At 43.9% G+C, this 7,523-nt stretch overlaps 1 long non-coding RNA gene across 1 annotated transcript in view; it reads left to right on the plus strand.

Moving 5' to 3' along the window:
* The window catches only part of LOC108307093, a 7,854-nt gene extending 2,700 nt beyond the window's left edge, over positions 1–5,154 (plus strand). Inside the window, exons 2-3 of the long non-coding RNA XR_001826401.2 lie at positions 351–407; positions 4,137–5,154. This is a non-coding gene — a long non-coding RNA (uncharacterized LOC108307093). The remainder of the gene's footprint in view (positions 1–350; positions 408–4,136) is intronic.
* The last annotated feature ends 2,369 nt before the right edge of the window (positions 5,155–7,523 follow it).

Genomic DNA, 7,523 nt, shown 5'->3' on the forward strand with positions numbered 1-7,523 from the left:
TTTAAAAAAAAAAAAAAAAAACAGAGTTTTGCTCTTGTTGCCCAGGCTGGAGTGTGGGGGTGTGATCTCAGCTCATTGCAACTTCCATCTATCACCTGGGTTCAAGCGATTCTCCTGCCTCAGCCTCCCAAGTAGCTGGGATTACAGGCGCGTGCCACCACACCCAACTAATTTTGTCTCCTGGTTTCTGCTTTATTTGTTGTCCCTAGTATAAGAAGAAAAGCAACCTTGATGTTATTGCACACATTATAGGCTGCAACACACACAGCATTCTTGACTGTTCTGGCTGGCTGCCTTTAACTGTCTTGCCAGAGCATATTTACTATTTCCCCATCGTATATAATCCTTAGGTCTGGGGAGTAACAGATCTACCTGTCTTGTGGCCACTGAAGACCACGCTTCTGTCTGTAAGTTACCTCAGCAGATCATCCTTCACCACCAAGCTGGATTTGTCAGCCTCCTTTGGTTTCTTGGCTTCTTTGGCATTTGGGGGTCGCTCTGCATATCCGGCCCTTTTGCGGAACACTGGCTCACTCACATGTTTATTGGTAGGATTCAGTTTCTCATGAGCTGTCAGCTGGAGGCTTCCCTTGGTCCTTGTCACATAGGCCTCTCTGCAGAATATCTCACAACATGGCAGCTTATTTTGTCAGAGTAAGCAAGAGACTTTTAATTATTTTGAAAACAATGAATTTAGAAAAAAATCAAATGTGTGGGCTGGGCATGAACAAGAGGCATGGATAGATTTGCAGGTGTGGATAGGATGTTTTCAAGCCTGGTGACCCTTCTGCAGGTGGGTGGACCTCCGTGCCTGGCTGACCAGCTGTGTGGGATGCTTCCCACATCTCTAAGTCTCTTCCACATCATATGGAGCACAAGGAACAGCCTGGGTGGAAATGGAGGAAGTCCTAATGACTCTTCTCAGCAAATGACTGAGAAGAGGAGCTCATGATAAATGTGCTTAACTACACAAGCAGCCAAAGGCCACAGGAACCACTGATCATTCTGTGTAGAATTCATCTCATGGGAGCTGCCTACTGCTGATGGACATAAACACCCAGAAGGGGGTCTCTGGAGCTTCCTTGGGATTTCATCACAAGAAGACTCCTCTGGGGAGTCAGCTTGCTTTGAAGGTAACTGCTCCTTTCCTGCCAAAAACAGTTACCTGAGGCACAAAATGTATTACAGAGAGGTAATATGGTAAACACTGGTGAAAATGGAGGGGTTGGGAGCAGCAGAACCCACTGTAGCGTATAATCACCCTCATCCCAGCAGCTGATACTGAACACTTACTGTGTCTTAGGGATGGTTCCAAGTGCTTTTCACACATTATCATTTCACTTCACCTGTGAAGTAGTCACTGTGTTTCCAATTTTCTTGACGAGAAAACTTGCACAGACAGGTTTATAAATCACCCAAGGTCACCAAGCTGTAAGTGGCTGACCTGGGGTTTGAACTCAGCTGCCTGTACCCCTAGCCATTCCACCGTACGGCCTCCAGGGGAGGGCTTCTCTCCAGCACAGCCTAAAAACGAGTTAAAAATATCAGCATTCATTGAGTCCTTATTATATTTCCCAGGGCTAGGAGAGATGCCATGGGAAACATTTGGTATTCTTGAGTGGCAGGGTGGCTCCTGGAGTGTGAATTTTGTGTGTATGTAAAAGATACATAACATAAAATGTACCATTTAAGCCATTTTAAATGTACAGTTCAGTGGCTTTAAGATTTTTGTATTATTGAGGTGAAATTCATATAACATAGAGATGTTAAAATTTTTTAATTTTAAATTTAAAAAAATTTTAATTAATTTTAAAATAAGGCCATTTACAAATTTTTATTTTTTTGTTTATAATTTTTTTGTAGATACAGGGTCTCCCTATGTTGCCCAGGTTGATCTCAAACTCCTGGACTGAATCAATCCACCTGTCTCGGCCTCCCAAAGTGCTAGGATGATTGGTGTGAGCCACCACATCTGACCAAAATATTAGCCATTTTAATGTGAACTAGTTGGAGGCATTTAGGACTTTCACGGTATTGCACAACCACCACTTTGGAAAGTTCAAATACTGTCATCACCCCAAAAGGAAGCTCTGTAACTAATAAGCAGTTTCTCCCCATTCCCTGTCCCTCCTGTCCTGGTAACCACCAATCTGTGTTCTGTCTCTGTGGATCTACCTATTCTGGATATTTTATATAACTTGAATCATAAAATATGTGACCTTTTGTGTCTAACTTCTTTTACTTGAAGTGCTTTTGTGGTTCATCCACATCATGTATCAATACTCCTTTTTTATGACTGCATAATATTTTATTGTGTGTATATATACAATTTATCCATTCATCCATTGATGGAGATTTGGGCTGTTTCTACCTTTAGGCTATTGCAAATAGTGCTGCTATGAACATGTGTGTACATGTACTTATTTGAGTAGCTGCTTTAAATTCTTTTTGGGGGTACTTAGGAGTGGAATTGCTGGGTTATATAGCAATTCTTTTCTGTTTATTTATTTTTGTTTTTTGGGATAGAGTCTTGCTCTGTCGCCAGGCTGGAGTGCAGTGGTGCTACCTTGGCTCATTGCAACCTCCACCTCCCGGCTTCAAATGTTTCCTCTGTTGCAACCTCCTGAGTAGCTGGGACTACAGCCACGTGCCACTATGCCCAGCTAATTTTTTGTATTTTAGAAGAGTTGGGTTTCACCATGTTGGCCGGGATGGTCTAGATCTCCTGACCTCGTGATTCACCCGCCTCGGCCACCCAAAGTGCCAGGATTACAGGCATGAGACACCGTGCCTGGCCAATTATATGGTAATTCTACATTTAACTTTTTGAGGAGTCACCAAATTGGAAGGTGACATTTTGACATTAAAATCTTTCATTGGGAGCTTGGTTATGAATAAGAGAAATATGTGTGGTGTAGTGAAGATGCAGACTGGCCTGGTTTTGAATTTCTTCTCTACCACTTGTTAATAGCATGTGCATAGCTTAGTTATGAGTCTCTTTGAGGCTCAGTTTTCTTATCTGTAGAAATGGAGATGTTGATAACATTCATTCATTCATTCATACAGTGAATCTGTCGAGGGCTCACTGTGGGCCAGGCACTGGAGATATAGTGAGAATTCATAAAGTTTACAGAATGAGGGTTCAGGAGAGAAAGGGAAGGACCCAGGGGTGAATTATTTTGGAAAGGGAAAAATCATTTTGTCATGGGAGTAATCACTCCCTTACATCATAGGTACATAGTGAGTACACAAGTGGGCCTGCACGTTATTCCTCTCTATCCCAGCACCGAACACAAGACCTACAAAAACAGATATGTTATTTAGGGTTCTGGGGTTGTAAGCAATAGAAACTGACTAGCTCAGTTTAATGAGGATTACTAGGAAATGATTGGGATAGCTCCAGAATCAAAAGAAGAGATAAACAATCCTCAGGGAGGCCCTGAAGAGCCTAGGCAGTGACAGGAATTTCAGTGACAACTGTTTGTGGCCCAGCCTCTCTTGGGGCTGTTCCTTAGAGAGCCTGCTCCAACCTTTGCCTCTCACCTGAGAGTCTCCTGCCCCAGGTCCCAATGTCTGATTGCCCCAGCACAGGGCACGTGGGGCAGGGCTGCTGCCTATAATTGCAATTAGGCTTTGTAAACTTCAGGGGTTACTCATCGTAGTCATCAGAGGTTTGAACATTCATTGTGACAATTTTCTAGTAAATAGCACTAAAGTGTCTTGAGGAAAAGTGTCTTTGTTCAAAGTCACAGTTGGGGCAAAAAGAGTAAAACTCTACCTGGGACTGAAAGTGAAAATCAACTTGTCCTGGAAACGAAACAGCAGGTTAAGAGGACAGAAAAGTTAAAGCCAGCTACAAAGCCTGCAAGAAACATTGTTCCTCCCAAAGTCATGTAGTGGCTGTGAAATGCTATAAGGACCCTCTGCAAGTGGCCACTGCTCTCTTACCTAGGACCAAAGACAAAGGCAGAGGCATGCTTTGTTATTCTCATCTAATACTGGGGATAACCAATTGCTCAGCCACCCTGGCCTCATGACAATGCTCAATCCCTAGTTAATCCTTGCTCCTCTTAATCCCTCATCCAAAACAGCATCCAATCCAGAACTGATTCCTGCTTTCCTTCAACCCTCTTTAGAATCCTTGGGCAGGAACCCACATCTTGCAAGATAGCTGCTCTCCTTCTGGAGATCTTCTGGACTGCCCCACCTCACTGCTTGGAGACAAGAAATCTGATTTCGTCAGACTGTAAGCTCATTCCTGGTGGCCTCTGGCTGATCAAGTTTTAAAGAAACTGTCAGGGATTGGAATAGAGGACTGTGATTGGCAGTCCCACCAGAACAATGGGACGGGGATAGGCAGTTCCCCAAAGGAGAATGGAGTGCTGTCATCAGGAAAAGGTGAAGGTATTGGGCATCCAGACCCAATGGATGGCTCTTGGAGTAGGTGCTCAAGTAATGCTAGTTGTTATTTGTGAGGTTGTGTTTTGGAGACACTACAACAAATTACATAAAATTATAGATTATAATAATGCATAATAATGATTATTTACCATGTGCCAGGCACGGTATGTCTACTACCTCATTTGATTCTTAGCAAATTCACACTTACTTTATAGGTCTCCCCAGTTTCTAGGACACGCTTTCTGTGTCGGGAGAGTCATCCAGCCTGAGTGCTCGTGATGTCCCACTCATCAAAGGGACACAAAGAAAAGATGGCAGGTTGCTGTCATCTCAGGATCCCATCTCGGTATCTAGGCCAGCCTGACAGCGCTCCTTAGATCCCTGTGGATCTCTGCATGGCATGTGAAGTCCAAAGGGGCTTCAGCCCCAACTCATTCTGCTTCAGGGCCGGGACCCATGCTCTGCTCTGGCAGCACTAATGACAATAATAATCACTAAAAACACTTAGAGGCTGTTTTACTACCTGCCAAGGACTGTGCTAAGAGCTTTCCATGTGTCATCTCATTTAACAGTTGAGGAAACGGAGGCCTGAAGATGTTCCTTATGAAGGTCACACAGTTGATAAATGAAAGAGCCAGGACTCAAATCAGAAGCTATCTAGAGCTCATGGGCTAAACCACAGGCTGTATTGCTCGGCTGATCTGTGACCATCTGTAAATGCAGCCTCTTAATAGTTTTTACTCGTTAATTTATGTGCACATTTATATGTGAATATATATATATATATATATATACACTTTTTTTTTTTTTTTTTTTTTTTTTTTTTTTTTTTTTTTTTTTTTTTTTTTTCTTTTTTTTGAGACTGAGTCTTGCTCTGTCACCCAGGCTGGAGTGCAGTGGCTCAATCTTGGCTCATTGCAACTTCCTCCTCCTGGGTTCTTGCAATTCTCCTGCTTCAGCCTCCTGAGCAGTGGGATTGTGAGAACACACTGCCACACCCGGCTACTTTTTTAGTAGAGACAGGGTTTCATCATGTTGCCCAGGCTGGTATCGAACTCCTGACCTCAGGCAATCTGCCGGCCTTGGCCTCTCAAAGTGCTGGGATTACAGGCATGAGCCACTATGCCCAGCCATGTGAATATATTTTTAAGTGAATTAACATATAAAGCCTAATTAGCACAAGGACTTGCTCATGAGACTATTGTTATTATTGTTATTATTTTGACATGGGGTATCACTCTTGTCACCCAGGCTGGAGTACAGTGTCACAGTCATGGCTCAGCCTCCCAAGTAGCTAAGACCACAGGCATGCACCATACCTGGCTAATTTTTCTTTTCTTTTTTTACTTTTGTAGAGATAGAGGAGGTCTTACTATGTTAACCTAAGTTGGTCTCAAACTCTGAGCTCAAGCAGTCCTCCTACCTTGCTTCTCAAAGTGCTGGGATTATAGGCGTGAGCCACCATGTCTAGACAAGACTGTCGTTATTATTTCAATTACAAATGGACGTGTTCTTGACAAGTATATAAGTCAAATCCTATTCTGTTTGTAACTTTAGCTTGTGGTTCCCATTTTATCTTCATTGCTCAGCAATGCACAGTTCACCACAGCTCTTAAATGCTCTCTTATCTCTCCCCTGAACATCTGCCAGACTGCTCCCTTGCACGCTTAACATGGCAAACACAGGCAAGTTCCTGAAAAATAAGAGCAACTCTTAGCAAATTCTTTAGGGAAGGAAAGAATCCTGTTGTCATGGGACATATGTCCTCACCCTCTGATTTTTCTGTTCATAATCTCAGGAATCCTCTCCAGGATTTGAGGAGGAAAAGGTGGAACAGAGTCTATGACCACTGTTCCACACACTGAGGAAAGCCCAGGGGAGTCTCTTTGTCACTGACAGTAGCCAGCATGGCTCAGATTGTGGGCTCTGACCACCAGCAACACCTTCCTTGTGGGCATCTGGATAAAGATGCAGGCTCATGGGTCCACCTTGACTTACTGGGGCCATGTCTCAAGGATGGTGCCCATGACCCTGCATTTTTAGCACATGTCCTAAGCTATAGTCTTATTCTAACGTTAAGGGGAGGAACCTGGGGCAGGACTGCAATCACCGTTAGAGGAGCGAGTATGTTTACAAAGTGCCTCATAGATTACTGCCTTTCTGTAACTGGAGCCAGGTTTGTCTGCTCTACTCTGCATTCAAACACCAAGCACCACCGGGCGCAGTGGCTCACGCCTGTAATCCCAGCACTTTGGGAGGCCGAGGTGGTGGATCACCTGAGATGAGGAGTTCAAGACCAGCCTGGCCAACATGGTGAAACCCCATCTCTACTAAAAATGCAAAACTTAGCTGGGCGTGGTGGTGGGTGCCTGTAATCCCAGCTACGCAGGAGGCTGAGGCAGGAGAATTGCTTGAGCCCAGGTGACAGAGGTTGCAGTGAGCCGAGATCACCACTGCGCTCTGCCTTGGGCAACAGAGCAAGACTCAAAAAAAAAAAAAAAAAAAAAAAAGAAACAAACATAAGAGGTGAACTAGCGTTGTAAAGGACCATCTTAAATTTTAACACTTACCATTGGGTTTTTAAAGGGAAACTTGTGTGTGGGAGACATGCGGGAGCGGTGCAGGGTGCAGTATCTGTGTATCTGTGTGTCTTGTTCTGATGGCTGTCTTGGCTAACTGGGCTAATTGCCTGCTCTGAGGTCTGGCTGGTGTAATCTTGATTTTGGCCTGATGGTGGTGGACAAATTGTTAGTTACTCCCCCTAAACAGGATTCCAAAAAGGGGACTCTATGCCTGGTTTCAAGATTAGCCTCTGGGATTTTTTAAGCAAGAGCATAATTATATCACCTTAGCACGCATAGCCAGAGGGAGTGTCCACAGGGGAGAAAAAGGAAGAGATGAGAGGGGAAGGAAGGAAGAAAAAGAAAGTGAGTCTTTCAATAGCAAAGACGTGGAATCAACCCAAATGCCCATCAACCATAGACCGAATAAAGAAAATGTGGTATGTATACACCATGGAACACCAAACCTTCCTACCAGCCGTAGGAAGGAATGAGATCATGTCCTTTGCAGAGACATGGATGAAGCTGGAAGCCATTATCCTCAGCAAACTAACACAGGAA

The sequence above is a fragment of the Cebus imitator genome, unplaced genomic scaffold (assembly GCF_001604975.1).
Source record: "Cebus imitator isolate Cc_AM_T3 unplaced genomic scaffold, Cebus_imitator-1.0 Scaffold76, whole genome shotgun sequence".
In the NCBI taxonomy this organism is placed as follows: Eukaryota; Metazoa; Chordata; class Mammalia; order Primates; family Cebidae; genus Cebus; species Cebus imitator.